Source organism: Marmota monax, unplaced genomic scaffold, assembly GCF_021218885.2.
Source record: "Marmota monax isolate L192 unplaced genomic scaffold, Marmota_monax_Labrador192_F-V1.1 WCK01_AAM20220418_F8-fsc00186, whole genome shotgun sequence".
In the NCBI taxonomy this organism is placed as follows: domain Eukaryota; kingdom Metazoa; phylum Chordata; class Mammalia; order Rodentia; family Sciuridae; genus Marmota; species Marmota monax.
Genome location: NW_026694725.1, coordinates 256,734 through 275,205, shown reverse-complemented (window position 1 = coordinate 275,205; position 18,472 = coordinate 256,734). Strand labels below are relative to the sequence as shown.

The window sequence follows — 18,472 nt, the reverse complement described above, 5'->3', positions numbered from 1 at the left end:
AGGACAGTCAAGGGTGAGCAACTGTCAACTATGAGAGGGAGCAACATGGGTGACTAGAAAGGCTGCCCTCTCTGAACACAGGAGACCCTGCGCATGGTGTCCTCCCAGTTCTGTGAAAGACAACTCTGACCTTGATATCTGTCTAGTCCTGTAGATGTAACAGGCAGATAACTCCTGACATGGCTGATCTATCTTGCCTTCTTGGAAAATTTCCACTGTCTTTGGTGACCTGCAGAGGGGGATCAAGCCCTTTCTCTGCAGGTGCCCAGCACATGCTCACGTGTACTGACGACAGTTGGGAAGCTGGTCAGGGGACCTGGCATCTTGGCTATCTGCCTGCTTTCGTCAAACCCCTTGACGTGTCAGCTGGACTCAGCAGTTGATGTTTTCACGCAGCGTAACACACAGCCTCGGAGACTCTGCCATTTATTTATTTGTTACTTTTCCACAGCCACCTGCTCCTGGGTGGGTCTGCGGCTCTGCCATGCACTTTCTGGAATCTCCAGTCCTCCCCATACCTTGTCTCTTTTGACCACACCACCAGCTTTTACCCTTCTCCTAACAGCCTCACCCCAACCTTCTGGGCCCCCTCTTTGACTCCAGGGGGTCCGATCTCAAGTTTTTCTGTCCTGGTTGCTGCTTGTGCAAGGCCTCCCGAGGGCCATCAGGCAGGGTCATCCAAGGAAGGGTCTCGTCTTCCAGGGAAGTTGAGGGTTCAGGTCTTCTCTGTTCAGCCACTACCACAAATGTATGCATCAGTCTCCTTTCCAGGACCACCGTGCCCACATTTTCCCTGCCAGGAAGGAAGGAGAACAAAAGGAAGTGCAGTTAGTGACATGATGGAGGGACATATGAGGAACGCCACCAAGAAACATGAGGATTCAGCTTCTTTCCTGGCTCGTCTGATAGTGGCACCGTGATCCCCCATCTCCCATCAGAACCTTATTCCTGGGCTCCCCAGTTTGCTCAGACCATCCTCCCACCACCCACTTGGACCCAGCAACTCACCAGTAACTACTGGACCTGCAGCCTGAAGCCATTTCTGCATGACTTGTCTTTCTACACTGCTGTCCTTCATTCTCTACCTTGAACAGTCCCTTAGTCCCCCGAGAATCAAGTCCAAGCAATCTGCTTGCCTTCCAGACGGCCAAAGTGCTGCCTTCCATACTCCATCCAGCTGGTCTCCCTCTAACACTTCTGGTCATCTACTTACACCTCAGGGGGACATCTCTGATCCTCAACAGGCATTCAGGTAAGGAATAACCCTCCTTCCCTGGAAGAGTCCTTGTAACGGCCTGACTCCTCCCTTATCCCACTCCCCAGAGTGCTTCTGTTTCCCATGCCTACCTTCCTCAGTGCTCCCCTCCAGACCCAATGAAACCCCACCACCCGCATGAGCCTCTCCCGCCATCCCAAGGATGAGTGATCTCTCTCTCTTCTCTGATTTCCTGCCGCTTTGCAGTGTGTTCATTCTCAAGACACAGTGTGGTTGGTTTCTATTGGAAAGTGAGTGAAATTTTCAGCTCAAAGTGTCCGGTGCCTGCCTCTACCAGGCCCTGGGTAAAGAAAACGGAACTCCTCATTTGCCAACCCCGAGGAGATGCGTGTGTCTCTGTCACTAGCACAGAGCACTTCAAGAGCAGGTCCGTGGTTGTCTAAACACAAACCAACCAACATCACCTACAGCTCGGTTTCTGCATGTGTGAAACCGGGCATGACAATGACATGGTTGTTCCAAGTGTGTAGAGCTACCCCAAGATCCAGGTGTTTGTGAAACTGCTTTGGGAAAAGTGAAGAATCACAAGAACTCCAGGTGATGTTATCATCATGCCTATGCCATGGACTCCTGCAGGATGAAGATATCTAATACTTGTAATTTCAATTAATTGGGAGCCTGCCCAAGGGTCCCACATCTGGAGGGACCTCACTGAAGCATGAACTGAAGGCAAGAGCAGACATCCTGCATGGACTAAGAGTCACTGACCTTCTAGCCATGAAAGGACAAGGATGTCACCCAGTGCTTTCAACTGGCCTCACCAGTAGGCAGCAGCTCCTACCCAGGGATTACAAACAAACAGGAGCCAGGCACAGTGGTAAAAGCCTGTAATCCTAGAGGCTCTGGAGGCTTTGGAGGCTGAGGCAGGGAGATCATGAGTTCAAAGCCAGCCTCAGCAACAGCGAGGCACTAAGCAACTCAGTGAGACCCTGTCTCTAAATAAAATACAAAATAGGGCTGGGGATGTGGCTCAGTGGTTGAGTGAGTTCAATCTCTAGTACCAATAAAACAGAAAAGAAAGGGAAAAAAAAAGATGGATGGGGGAGGGGTCCTTCCTAAAGCCCCACAAAAAATAACAGTAACAAAATAATTTTCAAAGAGGAAAGTAGAGGTGAAGTAATAAAGAAAATAAAAACCAGGAGAGTAGATGATGGAAGGAACAGCATTGAACTTGGAAGGCCAAGATTTAGGCCATGCCATTGAAATAGAAGTTGATTAACTCCAGGGAACCCAGAGATGCTCAGAGTTGGAGATATCCCAGTACAACAGAAGCAGGGTCAAAAAATGATCACAGTGAGAAACACCCTTCCAGCTCTCCTCCACCATCTCCGAAAGCCATGCTGCTGCGTGCGCATTCACTAACCTACCAAAAGATGAGACGTTTATTGCAGAGAAACTGGATCAGAAGGGCTGGAGTTGGGAACAGCTGTCACTGTGTAAGACAGGCTGAGGTGGTGCACTGAAAATAGGGGGCTTAAGTTTGTGATGTGAGAGACCACACAATGGACCACTCAGTGGTGAGACAGTCTGCCACCTTCCTTGCTCTGCTCCCAGAACAGTATCAGGCAGATAGTGTCTTTCCTGGAGGAAACAAAGAGTTCCAAAAGAGAAGGACTTACAGCCATTGGTTCCCAGAAGTCCCCAGTAAGAGGTTCTGATCCAGCTTCATCACCTTGTAGTGAGCTCACCACTCAACAAGCCCAGACTCAGAGCCACCAACCAGCTTATTATTAGCACTTCACTCTTGAAAATAAACAGGTATCCTCCTCGTAGGACAAACATCCAAGGAAAGCTTCCAACAGTTCAAAACAGAAGAGAAAAGCGGGGGAAACAGAAAATCCCAGAAGCAGAAAATACTTGGAAAATATTCTAAATCCCCTGATAAATGAGAGAACATTTTACCTATGAAACAAGAATAGACTGTCGTGAAAAAATGAACCGCCCAAGAAGAAAAGATGTTCTTAAAAATCGTAAAAAATACGATAACCAAAATTTAAATGCCAATTGAAGATCTAGAAGACAATGTCGAGGAAGACTTCCAGAAATCAAGACAAAACTATCATGGAAAAAAGTAAAGATAAAGAAACTTGAGAACCAGTCCAGGAGATCCAAAGTCTCATTAATAGAGTTCTAGAAAAAGAAAACAGGCAAAAAGAATGGGAAAAAAATAATGAAATAATTAAAGAAAAATGTTCAACAGTTGAAAAACATGCATTTCAGACCAAGAGTGCTCACTGAACAACCATTAAAGGGGATAAAACTAGTCCTACAAGGTCCAGGACCATGGAATCTAGAAATTAGGATGGCATCAGATGTTACCAAAAGCATCACAAGGAGTTAGAAGATAATGGAGGTGATTTTCAACCTAAAAGGCTATTCTCACCCAAGCAAGTGGTTTCCTAGTCCAGAGGTGAAGGAAAGCATTGGATAAAGTCAAGTTTAAGGTGAAAGTTAGCCTGGTATGTCCACATGAACTAGGAGGAGATTTACATTGCTCAGGAGACATTTACTGAACCCCCACCCTCCTTTTGGGCATCAAACAATGACAAGTATATAAAAAATTAAGCAATAAAAAGAAGATATTTAGCAATTCCATAGGAAAATAAAGTCATGTGAGCAATGAAAAATAATTATACCACAGAACATTAGGTGGCTCGATGAAGAATAATATTTACACAGTCATAATAAAGTAGAACTGAATAGTGAGCTAATAAATATCATGACATTTATACTATAGTGGGTTGAGAAGGTCTATATAGTGGGGTGTTTGTGTATATCATGGAGAGTAATGGTGGGTGGTGTTAAAAAAAGCTAAAAGCTTTCCTAGTAGGAAGTCAATTTTTTAAGACTCGAAAAATAAAAATTAAAAAGCAATGGAAGTGTATTATTAGGAAGCATAGTCACAAGTCTAGATGAAACAGCTACAGAGCTGAAGGAGATTCTATTTGGGAACACAAGAGGGCAAGTTCACGGTTGGCTAGTGGCCTTATTGAATACGTTATCTTTTAAGCTTAGACTAATATTTCAATTTAGAGGAAAAGAAATAACACATGAAAAATTCCCCAAACCAAAAGACACAAGTCTCCAGAATGAAAAACCAAGCTTCTAAGGTTGCCATATTTTAGCACAAGTAAGGACACTCAGTTAAATTTGCATTTTGGATAAGCAGAGAAAAGTGTTTAGTGTAAGTATGTCCCAAATATTACAAACTTTATTTGCAGTTTATCTGAAATTCAAATTTAATAGGCATCTTCTATCTTGTCCAGGAAGCCTATACCCAACACATCCACATGAAAGCACAGAGCCATGATTGCAAAGTACCAAGAAAAAGAGAACACGTTAACACTTGAGGGGGAGGGGGGGTCACCTAAAAAGAAATCAGAAAAGCACTGACATCTCACGGCAAGACTGGAAGTTAGGAAGGAGAGGAGGAAGGCCTCCAGAATTCCGAGGCAAAATGATATCCATCCTGGAATATTATAGCCATCCAACCATAAATGAAATTTCAGAATTGAACAGAGGCATTGTGAGGGAAAGGTTAAAAACCCTAGTTTCTACTTACCTTTTCTTAGAAGCTGACTGGAGGATTTCCCTTCCCTAAAAGGAAATAAATCAAGAAAGAAGGAAACATAGTCCAGGAAAACAGAAACGCAACATAGAGGAGAAGGAAAACAAATTCCCATGATACTGGCTTTGCTGGGGCAGAGAGAAAGCAGGCAAGATGGATAGGGAGAATGGAAGGTTCCAGAATGAAAGATTTTAGGGGGAAATAAAAGAACCCACAGTGTGATGCATTCTATACATTCAGTGTGATATGACACACACAAAAAAAATGGTGTCTAGAGGGATTTTTCAACTCAGTCGGAGAGTTCGGAACAAATTATAAATAGGAACACAGAAAATTAATCAGGTGAAGAAAATGAGGCTATTATTAACAAAATGTTTACAAGAGATTAAATGAACATTATCATAATGCACTGCTTGGCAATGCAGAAAATAATACTTGATAATGATAATGACATAAACACTGAACACTGACTTAAACAAAATATTATGTGGGAGGCAGAGAAAGCAGTAGAAGACATATGGCTTCATGGACAAACACAAGAGGTAATGTTCTACCTCTCAGAGTCAAGGTGTTAAGAGTAGCCCTAAATGATCTGTCAGTCCACCTTACCACTCTAACCTTAACCCTTAGTGCTCTCCCACGACTTACTTTGCTCCTGCGGTGAGGACCATAGGATGTTCTCTTCCTCAATTATATCACATCTTCCCACCTCAGGGCCTTTGCACATGCTGTTCCCTTTGCTTAGCATGCCCTTCCCCATGTATCCACAGGGCTCCCTCCTCCTGTACTCCAGATCTTTTCTCAGATTTTGTTTTCTCAGTAGCATCCCCCATTCTCCCACTTCCTTATTAAGGTTGCATTTTATCCCTGATATTCCCTATGTCACCCTCACCACAGTTTATTTATCATTCATAAACTTCTGTAAATAGGATACTACTTCTATAGAAAGAGGTGGTTAGAGTAATAGTTTATTTAAACATTTAAAAAATTTATTCTCCCCACTGGACCAAGGCTCCATGATCACAGGGAATTCTACTCCCTACATGAATCCACAACTTGTTCACCGATATATCCTTGCATAGAACAGAGTGACTGGCACCCAGTAGGAGCTTTAAAAGTATTCATTAAATGAAAAAAATAAATCAAGAAATAGCAGCATATATATTTACTGAAAGACAAATGTAAATACAAAAAAAAAAAAAAACTATTAAGATAATTGAAACTCTCCTTTGAGGACTTGCTAAGGACAAGAGAGAGAGGGTGTGCTGGTTTTCCTGAGAAGACTTATATTCTTGTTTGGTTCACCAAAACATTTGCAAATATTACCTTAATGAACATTAAAGTAATTTTTAAAAATATGATCAGTTTTTAGCCCATACACACCCAAATGGTACTCCATCCAATTTCCAAATGAAATGGCGACTGGTCACCTACTCCCATGTTCAGAGGTGGTTTGAGTGTGTCTCCCAAAGGCTCACTGGCTGGAAGCATGGTCCCCCGGGTGGTGATGGTGAGCATGGAACCCTAATGAAATGGGGCCTGGTGGAAGGTAATTAGGTCACAGGGGCTCCACCCTCATAAAAGGATCAGTGACATCCGGGAGAGAAGGTTGTTGTGGAGTGAGATCATCCATGCCCTTCTGCACACCACCATTTTCCCTTTCCACTTCTCCACCATGTTGTGGTGCAGCCAGGAGGGCCCTCGCCTGCATGCTGGTGTCACGCTGTTTGGATCATTCAGCTTCTCAAGTTGTGAGTCAAATACTCCTCTTTACCCAGCCTCAGGTATTTTATTATAGCAACACAAAACAGATCAACACATCTGCAACTTTATGTAATTAAGGCCTAGAAGTCATGCTCCTCTTCTCATTCACCCCTTTTTCTCCCATCTACCACCTCAATCCATCCTGAGTCTTGAGGTAGTTCTCACCTCCTCATAGGTCTCAAACCCATTCACCTCTGTCCATCTGTGTCACTATCACCCTAAGACCATCTTTCACCTGCACACTAGCAAAACTCGATAAATGGCCCACCCACATCCATCCAGTACCTCCAACCTATTACAGTATGACCAGACTGATATTTTCAAACACAAATCTGATCCTATCACCCCCCCACACACACACACACCTGCTTAAAACCTGTCCACAGCATCCCATAGATAAAACTCTTAACCTGTATGCCTACAATCACTGTACCATGTTTCCCCACCCCAGGGGATGGCATGCTGTTCCCGCTGCCTGGAATGTGAACTCCACCTCCTTTGACTACTTAGCTCCTATTCATCATTCAAATGTCAGCAAAAATGTCATTAAACTATATTCCCCTATTTTAGGCTCTCATAGCACTTTTGTGGGTATCGGTCCTTTGTAACACTTGCTTGGAACATTTGCAGTTTTACACTTAGACTTATTGGGTTAATATCTATTTCCACCCCACATCCCCAACACACATACACACGTGCGTGCGCACACACACACACACACACACACACTCCAGAGAGAGGCCGAGTTCTAAGCTTCATGGAAGAAGTCATTTGTTTCATTATATTCCAGCTATGTTTTAAAACTTCAACAAGCAACTTCCACTCATCTGTCTCATCCCCACCCTAAAATTCTACAACATGGAGACGGCATGCTTTTCTGTGAAAGCCCAGTCACCCTCTGCTCTATACCACCAGTGCCCATCCTCAGACGTGATTCTGGAAATGTATGCTAACATGCAGTGTGCAGGAGACTGTGTTGCATGTAGTTGCTGGCCTGGAGAGGTGTCACCAAACCCAGGAGGTTTGCTTTTTAGACACAGTCATCAATGATATATGTCGAGCATTCCACATATGACCTTGAACTGATTCCTTCCTCCACAATCCACCATACCTTCAACTGGCTGAACCCCAGTGACCATCTGACTGAAGCTAAAGATTCATCACTGTAGCAAATCTAATGATTTTCATCTTGTCTCAACACTATTAGCACAAGGCTTTTGTGTTGTGGATGTGAATGTGTGTATTTTCCCTTGTTTTTATAAAATTGGAGTAAAATATACAAGAAACTAACCAAACTATTGCACATACTTTTTTATTTTTTATTTATTTGTTTGTTTGTTTTTTGTCTCGTTGGTTACTAGGGATTGAACTCAAGGGCACTCGTCCACTGAGCCACATCCCCAGCCCTATTTTGTATTTTATTTAGAGACAGGGTGTCACCGAGTTGCTTAGCACCTTGCTTTTGCTGAGGCTAGCTTTGAACTCACAATCCTCCTGCCTCAGCCTCCCTAGTCACTGGGATTACAGGCAGGCACCACCAGTGTCCAGCAGCACATACACTGTTATATAAAGCTGGTGATGCTGACTGGCACCATGAGAATGACCATTCATCAGGTAATGCACACAATTCTAAGCTCAGCATCAGATGGGGCACTAGGGGGCTCTAAATTTCAACATTTAATGTTGAACGCCACTTATTTACACTACCTGTGCAATTAGGCACTACCTGATAAACCAATGTTAATTTAACCCTTTGCTGAGTAAAATAAGTTTAAGTTCATCTTTTTTCTTTCTTCCTCTTTATCCAGAACTATATGAGAAACCAATATTTTTTAAAGTTCCCTTTAAAGAGTAAGACTACCAGGTAATCTTCCTTAATAACTCTCCTTCAGATGCAAGTGGTAATTAGTCATGGGGACTCCCAATTTTTTAAATTCTACAATATAATGCAACTGGACCACTACACTTATATTTTTAAATATATATATTTACATATATTTTTTAAATATCCATCTTTCCCCCAAAATCAGTCTCTGGCATTACCTACTAGGGATCACATCTTTTTTTTTGGGGGGGGGGGGTACAGGTACCAGGGATTGATTTCAGGGGCACTCGACCACAGAGCCACATCCCCAGCCCTATTTTGTATTTTATTTAGACACAGGGTCTCACGGAGTTGCTTAGCACTTAGCTTTTGCTGAGGCTGGCTTTGAACTCACAATCCTCCTGCCTTAGCCTCCCTAGTCGCTGGGATTACAGGCGTGTGCCACTGTGCCCAGGTGGGGTTCACATCTGTAGTGGACTTCACTCCCCAGAGCTTGGACTATGCCATGACATCAGGGAGAGTCGAGGACCAGAATCTGAGGGATCTCCCTTACTGGATGCTGTGTGAACCACTGACCAACTCCATGGCCTCACCAGCACTCACTCTTCCTGTCACTGTTTCAGAAGTGAGGCCCAACCACTGCTCCCCACCATCCTGCCATTTCTGTGAGTGACGTGTTACTTCCTACTCCCTTCCAATATATCATCCAAGCCCTCTGGCTGCCCAGAGAGGTGGAGCTATGATGTGCGACAAATGAGGTCTACGGTTTATTTCAGCACCCATAGGAAAATTGTCAGGACACTCTCAAAGCTTCAGCTCACCCTTATCTTTAAGGGCACATCAGTCACAATCATCTACGAGAAATAAATTCAACAAGAAACGATTCTATACCCATCAGATTAACGCCTTCCCTGCAAACCCTCAGCTAGAACATTCAGGAGTGAGAAGCGTGACTCTCAAACAGAGCTGGTGATTTCTTCCATCTGTTAGTCTCAATTTCTATATTCATCCATTGCAGTTTTTTTAAGATGGGAATTTTTTTCCTGATATCCCCCACAAAATATACTCATTATAAACAATTCACACACTTCTGCCATCTAAAAAACAAAAAATTTAAAAAAATTTTTTTACACTAAAAAAAAAATCACTCATGTCCTAAATGAAAACTTCTTGCTTTGGAAGTCATACAAACTTGGCCTTAAACCGCTTGTTTACTTGGTGGCCTCATCCAAGAAGTGGAAATAATAACTGAAGTCACCCCACAGTGTGAGGTTTTGAGACAGTTGTTGTTATAAGCCACAATGTTCAGTAACTTTATAATTTATGGCTACTAGTGTTATTGATATACTTTCTAGTCTATACATATGTACATATCACTGTGTGGATTTTATGTTTCCACGAGGTAACTTCTGCATGCTGAAAAGTTATTTAGAAGATACATTGTTTTAAATAAATAAATATTCAGTTTATTAAAGTTACAAATCTTTAAATCAAGTTCCTCCTTAATTTCTTGAGTTTAACCCATAAATTTTATTCTTCTATTCATAAGCAGAGTTTGCTTGTTTTGCATTTCTTTTCTTTTTTTTTTTTAGCAAAAGCATGAATTCCTTGAGAGTCTTTGAAAGCAAATAGTAAGAGAACATTCTTAAAGTTATATGTTATATAACTGAATATTTGTGTCCCTCCACTCCCCCAAATAATTTAGTGCTGAAGCTCTAACCCTTGTAAATGGGACCTCTAATTAAGGTTAAGTGAGATCTTAAGGGTGGGTCCCTAATCTGATAGGACTGGTGTTCTCATGAAAAAGGCAGAGAAAAAGAGCTCATTCTCTCTTGTATGCACAGAGGAAAGAAAGGCCATGTGAAGGCACAATGAGAAGCCAGGAAGAGAGCCCTCATCAGGAGCTAATTTGATGACACCTTGATCCTGCACTTTGCTATCATGTGGATGCCCAATGTTGCCCAAAGGCCCATGTGATAAAGGCCTGGTACCCAAGGTGAGAATATTGGGAGGTGGTAGAGCCTTCAGGAGGTGGGGCCTAGTGGGAGGTTTCTAGGTCATTAGGGGTGTGCCCTTGAAAGGAGTCCTGGGACCCTAGTCCCCCTCTTACTCTCTTTTGCCTCCAGGTGATAAGGTGAGCAGTTTTGCTCAACCACATACTCCTGCCATGATGTGTGGCCTCACCTCAGGTCCAAAGCAACAGGGCCAACCAATCATGGACTGGAACCTCCAAATCTGGGAGCCAAAATAAACCTTTTCTCTTTATAAGTTGATTATCTCTGGTATTTGTTATAGTGACAGAAAGCTGGCTAATACAGACTGCCAGGCTCCAGAACTGTCAAAAAATATATTTGTGTTGTTGAAGTCACCCAGCCTGTAATATTCAAGTATAGCAGTTTGAGCAGACAAATTTAATATGAGAAGCAGTGAGGATTCCCCAATAGTTTGGACATAAGAAAAAGGTTAGAGATCAGCAGTAGGGAAAATGAAGGGACCCACACACCTCTAGATGTGTGGCCAGACTTGGAGATTGGAGGCCTGGGGATCCCAGTCTGGAAAATGCAGAAACACTATTGGGTTTGTGAATCAGAGATTGATACTCAGTCTTAAATTCACCAGATATAGCAAATAAAAATGCAGGATCCCCAGTTGCGCTTGAATTTCAGATGATTTTACAATATTTGGGACATTCTTATACTAAAAGCTATTCATTGCTTATGTCAATTTCTGGACAGCTTATATTTTATCTGTCAACCCTACCCAGTATAGATACAGCCTCTGCAGTACAATTTAGTAATACATGTCAAAGTCTTTAAGGCATACACAATCTTCAGCATAGCAATTCTACTTCCAGACATTTATTCACAAGATAAGAGATAAATGTGTATAGGTCAGGATATTTATCAGTGTATTGCTTTATAATCATGAAAAAGTGAATTAATAGAAGATGGTTAAATAGTTATGGTATTTCTATTCAAATGTATGCAGTCTTTAAAGTCATAATTTTATAATCTATATTTATTAACACAAAAGGACATCCAGAATATAGGAAGTTAAAAAAAGATAATAAAGTAAATTTAAGTTTGATTTTATGTCAACTAAATATTTTATATGCACAAGACATATACACACATAAACAAATCTGGAATAATTATGCTAAGATGTTGACAGGAGTTATGTCTGGATTGTGAGATTACTGGCAACTTTTACTTTGCTCTCTATACCTATAGGCATATTATATCTCAATAATCAGAATAAAACTATTATCATTTCGAAAAAAGTACTAGTGACATGACATTTAGATAAAAATCATACAAAACATTCTTTGCTAGTTCTGTAATCCTGTATTCTGAAGTAGCAAGTCCATGTATGAATACAGAAATTCATTACACAAAGTCTGAACAGGTTCCTTTTCCTATTTTGGTGTTGTTATGAATAAGCTATGACATCTTTCTCGTGCTGAAAGAGCCATTGAAGAACCTGGATGCAATAGATACTTGTTTCTCATTATTTGTTTGTTTGAAGAAAGGGTGTTACTTTCTTGGCTACCCAACATTTTAACCCTTCTTTTCATGGTGGATTACAAATTTCCCTAGAGAAATTGTCTCCATATTCCATGATCAGTCTAAGTCCTTTGGGTAAAAGCTGCTCCAACCTTGGATCCAAGGTGTGCATGTAACCCAGATATGTCAAATTGGAGCATACCATTCCCTTGGCCTAATAATTTGTCCACATATAAGCAGAAGGTGAATTTCTAACCAATGAAAAATCAGATCACAGGTGTTGTCAGGTCAAACACTATTTTTATTGAACGAGAACCTGGGAGGGTGTATGCCTGGATTTATTAGCTATCTTGCCATCTTTGGAAGCCAACATGAAGAAAAACTGCATTAAAAGAAATGAAAAAACAAAAACCCCATAGATCACATACTATACCCTTAGCCCAAGTTTAGATGAAGTTACATGAGTTAATCAAAGTCCCTTTTATGATTATTTGAGCTAGATTTTTAGTCACTTATAACCAAAATAAAGAACTGCACTAAATTAATTACAGAACCAATGAGACCTAAGCAATATAGCCTAATTATAATGATAATTATGTTTTATTCATCAGTTACTATGTTTAAGATATTTGAAATAAATTAATCATGAATAAATCCATCCATCCTTTGAGACAGACATTATCTTCTCTGTTTCACAGATGAGAATCCTGTGGCTCCACAAACTTAAATAATTCACCCCAAATCACACTGCTAGCTAGACGAAACCAAGACAGCAAAATACCAAAGTCTATGTTCTCTACTGCACCAGGATTGATCTTCATTGTAGACTTAGAACCCTCAGTTCTGGTCTCACACCACAGAGAATTATTTTACTGGGCTTTGGTTCACTACCAGTTGAGGCAAAGGAACTACCAGAAAGCCTAACTTCCCCTAAATAGCTCTGAGTTGAAGCCAACAATATAAAAAGTACACAGAGCCTCAGCTTAGGGTGGGGAAGGAAGTTGCCTGGTGCTAGCATTTTCTCTAATTTCCAAGCAAGAATCAACAACTGAGATTTTAGCTCATCAAGTGAACTAAAATGTCAAACGCCAATCACTAGTATGAATCCCAGAAACATTACTTAAAGTTGACAATAACTGCAAACCTCCTACTTTTTACTACCTAAAACCATGTATGGTGGACATGAACTTTGCATTAATGCAAACCTGACACACAGGAGTCATCAGATGTCCAATAAATCATCTTACAAAAACACAAGCATATAAATAAAATGATTCAGACACATTTACCCATGACCTGGTCTCTACGTAGAATTTATTTTCTTACTTTTCACAGTGACCCAAATCCCTCTCAAGAAAATGAGGTACAACAGAGAAGCTAATAAATTTAACTCCTTGACCTAATAAGCAAGTGTGATATTACAGGATACAAGACCAATGTGCAAAACTTGGTTGTATTTCTATACATCAGAAATGGGCACATGAGAATTGTGATTATAAATGCAATAATATTGACAACTGCTTTTTCAAGATACAGGTAAGCATACATCTAACAGAACATGTAACAGGGCTTGTATGATGAAAAGTTCAAGGTAATAATGAAAGAAATGAAAGTATATCTAATTAAATGGAGCGATGTAGCATGTTCTTGGATTAAAATACTCTAGATGATAATGAGATCAATGCTCAAATCGATTTATAGATTTAACACAATTCCTATCAAAATCTTAGCAAGACTTTTTTCCATGTAGAGTTAATTATATCTTAAACTTTATATGGAAAGGCAAAGGAACAGAAAGAGCTAAGGCAATTTTTCCAAAAAAAAAAAGTAAATGGGGAAGAATCAATTGACCATATTTTGCATCAATTTTTTAGCTGTAGTAATTAAGTCTGGTAGCTGACTGGATGCATGCATCAATAGAACAGAATAGAGTCCATCGACATACCCTCTTATAAGTATGGACAACTAAAATAATTTAATGCAGGAAGGATAGATTTTATAGCAAATGGTTGAAGTAATTGAACATCTATCAGATGGGGGGGGGAAAAAAAACTTTGACCTAAACCTCATGCTACATAAAAAGAATTTCAAACAGAATATAGATTTCAATATAATATTTAAGACTACAAACTTTTTAAAGAAAATTTGGGAGAAAACTTTCTATGGTTTGATGAACAGTGTTAGATTTTATACCAAAAGCATAATTCCTAAATCAAAGTATTGATAAATACGATTTTATCAACAATCTATGGCTCATCTTGTAAACAACATGTTAGATAAAATATTCATATCTAGAATATCTAAAGAAGACAGAAAGGCAAACTATTTAATTGGGAATGAGCAAAAGACATGAGGGGACATTTCCCTGGAGAGATTACACAGTTCAAACACATGGAAGGAAACTCAACTTCACTTAGTGTCAAGGAAATGCAAATTAAAGACCTTGATGGGCCATCACTACATTCTTATCAGACAGCTGAATTTTTTAAAAAAGAAAAAGAACAATAACAACAACAGCAAAAATCCTGATAAGTTAAGTGTTGCATTCAAGTCAGGCAAACAAAATAGAACCATCCTGTCACATTTCGTGCAGGCAGCACTTGAAAAACAATCAGAGGACAAGGGTAGCCTCTGTTATCCTCAGGTTCTGCTCTCCATGGAGCAGCACCAGGGAACACTCCAGGGGGCATCCAGGCTGGGAGCAATCCTGGAGGAATGGGGGCAGCAGACAAAGCTCTCCCTTTGTTTCTGAATAAGCCCATTTGTCATCTGGGCATGATGACTTCCTGGAAGTGCTGAATGCTTTATTGAGGATATTTCAGGAACAAAAGAGATGTTGTACCCTCCAAGTTGTGTGTGCGAGGTGGGGAGAAATGTTCTCAAAGCTGCTAGGTGGGTATAGGGGATGTCAACTAGGAAATGGAATGTAGGAGACCCTTTGTCCCTGAGGTCAGTCAAATGACGATAACCACCCCTGGCGCCATCCCAGCCTCATCCTGAGCTCTGGGAATTTTCTAACCTCAGAACTCTTGGAGAAAGTTCTCTGCAGCCTGGTGCAGCAGCACCCCAATACAAATGTTCTTTTGAAATCCACCTCTGAGCTGCCGAGCCTACACTGGGCCCATCCAACCACAAATTCCTAGCAGATGTTTAGCACGTGAGTGTTGCCCTCCTCCCTGGATACCTGCAAGAATCCCTCCCTCACCCCACCCCATCTGCTATGAACCAAGCAGGGTGCATTGAGGGTCTGCCCCTGCTCAGGGAGTATAGGGGTACATTGTCCACAGAGAATTTAAAAACCATCGTAAAACTGGCCAAAAGTCAGACCACTTTTTATTTTCATGTCAAATATAAATAATGTCAGTGATAAAATATTCCTCCTGGCCAGGTGGACCACCCTAACACCTCTCCCAGAAACTGGCTATGCTAGTCTTGGCTCCTAGGGGACAGCTAATCTTTCCCATTCCTGTCTTTCCTTCAGCAGGAGACTTCATTCAAATATACGTACCGAGCATGTCCTGCCCGATTTAAAATTCTTGCTTGCTTCCATGGCCACCAGAAGGAATCAACTTCTGGTAGCTTCATGGCTCTTCACCATCAGAATCCCACCTCATTCTCCAGCCTGCCCTGCACCCTTTCTCCCATTTCCTGTACCCCAAGCTCCCAGTTCCTTGAACACACTATCTCATTCTCCAGCTCTGTGCATGCATATGTTGAAGCCATTTCTTTTATTAAGAATTTTCTTTTCAACCTTGAAATTTCCAGGTCCTCTTCCAAAGCCCTGCTGATGAGGTCATTTCTCTGAGGAACCTTCCCTGATTCCCTCCAGTCCACAGGAAGAATCCAGAGCACCTACTATGTGACTCTGTATCATTGCAGATTCTACCTGCTTTGCTTGTATTTCCTAGTTTCCCCTAAATGTTCTCTAAAGCAGAGTAATTCCCAATCTAAAGGTCAAGCCAAAAAAAAAAAAAACAAGGAATTTTTTTTTTTTTTGGCAAACCAAGTCTTAGTAGTTAACTGAGTTACTGTGCCTTCAACCTGTCTTCATAACCAGCTTGCTTTTCAGTTCTTGGCCCCTTGGGCCAAGCATATTTTCTTCTGTCCATATGATTCACACTCTATGAAACCATCAGGGCAAGTGGACCTAGAGCAACTTTGTGGTCTTGCTTTCTCTCTTTCTCCCAGAAGTCACCTCTAAATGAGATGGTCACAGATTTTAGTTCTAAGATACATAAGAAAAAGAGACCCTCCCTTTGGTCTGTATCCCAGCCATATGTCTCAATTCAGTCTTTTACCCAAGAGCACAGAATTGCAGGCAACTGGAAGCAGTTTTAATTACATACTAACTAGATACTTTAACTAGATACTAACTAGTTGTATGCTGACTCCTGCATTGTTCGTTTTTCTATCACTCTTAGTGAGAGATCAGTGGTGAAGGGGTGAACAGCTGGGTGGGATCTGGGCCCTGATGTAAGCCCCAAAGCTGCCACCAACTCCTACCTCTCACCACTGTAACTTACCACAGCCAGTTGTTCACTGTCTCTGCCCTCAGGACATGGTCTCTCTACAAAGACTGAAGTCCTGCTTACTTTCCATTTCATGGGGCCTGGCACATTTAAGCTGCAGACTAATGTCTACTAAAGGGGGACAGCCTCCATGTAGAGTGTCCTCCACACCCTAATGATTCCCAGCCCTGCTGCCAACTCCTGTTTTCTTTGGTCTCTAATCTCCTGTTTTGTTCGGATTTCTGGTCCCTCCCCAGCCCTGCTGGGTGACTCCCACTGACTCTAAAGAGATCACAGTGGTGGGCAGGTGGTATGTGCCTGAAGCCCCAGCTACTCAGGAGGCTGAGGTGGGAGGATCGCTTGACTGAGAGTTCAAGCACAACCTGGGCAACATAAGGAGACCCTGTCTCAAAAGTTAAAAATAAATAAACACATCATGGGTATCCCACCCTCCCAGTGATCCTGGTTAGGGAGTGTCCTAACCACGTCCTAGTGGGAGCCGCAAGTTCTGATCCCTAGGAGGACTCTTGGCCCTTCCTGAATTCAGTCACAGCTGTGGGAGCACAGGAGGCCTGGAACTGCTGCTGCCATCTGTGAGCACAAGGGGGAAGTCCAGCAAGTCCCAAGAACAGAATCCCTCAAACCAACATCATTGTCTCTGGCAAACCCATTGCCAAAATGGTTCCATTTCCCCATGCGCCCTTGGCAAAGTGACTTGGAAGCCCCTCCCATCAGGAGACGGGGTCTACTTCCCCATTACAGAGCCTGGCTTGACTAGATCTTTTGTTTCTAAATGCCACTGTCAGATGCAGCCAACAGCTCCCTAAAAGAGTGCTGCTAAAGAATTGAAAAAAAAAAGAGAGAGAGAGAGAGAGAAGGGCCCTAAATAATTTCAAAACCACACCAGCTGCAGAATAGAATACTAGGAATACAGAATATTATTGATTTAAATAGAAAGACCTCTTTTCTTTTATGAAGCAAAGATTAATTGCAAAGCGTCTCTAATCCTCATTAGAACACCCTGTAACAACAAAACCCCTCCCTTTTTTTGTTGTTATTTTTTGTTTCTTGTTGAATTTTTTGTTTTGTACTGTTTTGCATTGCTGGATGGAACCCAGGGCCTCACAAATGCTAGGCAAGCACTCTACTGCTGAGTTACATCCCCAGCCCTATGATCCCCATTCTATAGTTGAGGAATCAATACCTAAATGTGAGAAATGTGCCCAAGGTCCAAATGCTAGTGAGGGGAACAGCCAGAGTTCAAGTCCAGCTCAGTCAGATGCTGGGACCTGTGCAGTTTCCACTAAACACCATGTAGTGCCTAATTAATATCATTTCTTCAAAATTTGAGCTGAATATAAGCTTCCATAAGATATTATTTGCCAATTCATTACCTCTTAGCCAAGAGAATATTTGTATTAACACTTTGAACACCAAGATCCAGCTCTGTTATAAAGTAGCTATAGTGGCCATGTGGATTTGGGTCAATCAAATGATCTCTTAGGTCTTCAACTCTTTATTTCATTTACAAATGGGAAGTGAAGTCAGAAGATGGTTCAGACCCCTTCCAGCTCCCCTGACTAGAAGGTTTGCTATTTCTCCCATAGAGTACAAGCTGAACCAGAACCTTTTGTCCCAACTAAGCTTTCTAGGAAAGAGACTGAGACTGGCTCAAGTTCAACCCTGGTCCAATCCACTGTGGGGAAATGGGTCTGACAATACCAATCTGGCTCATAAGCTGTGGATACTGGGAAGTAAAGGAGGTTACTGGGTAGGACTCTTGGGCCATCTGACAGATGTCAGACCATATCCAACCAGAAAGGTAAGATCCACCAAACCAGATGTTCTGGGTCACATGTAACTCCAGGGACCACTTTGAGAGTCAAAATCTTTCCTTTGCTTTGGGAGAGAAGAGCTGGCGACTACCCTCCTTCCCTATGCTCCTTCCAAATATCATCCAGCAGAAAGTTCACAGACACATAAGGATCGTTGTATAACAGGGAGAGGGACCCAGTAGCAGGCTGGCCT

General features: G+C 41.7%; 1 protein-coding gene across 2 annotated transcripts in view; it reads right to left on the bottom strand.

Annotated features, from left to right (window-relative positions):
- Positions 1-415: 415 nt before the first annotated feature.
- Kcna6 (potassium voltage-gated channel subfamily A member 6) overlaps positions 416-18,472 on the bottom strand; it is a 38,008-nt gene continuing 19,951 nt past the window's right edge. For both annotated transcript variants that reach the window (XM_046424190.2, XM_058572528.1), the window contains exon 2: positions 416-793. The gene's annotated coding sequence lies outside the window, so the exon portion shown is untranslated. The remainder of the gene's footprint in view (positions 794-18,472) is intronic.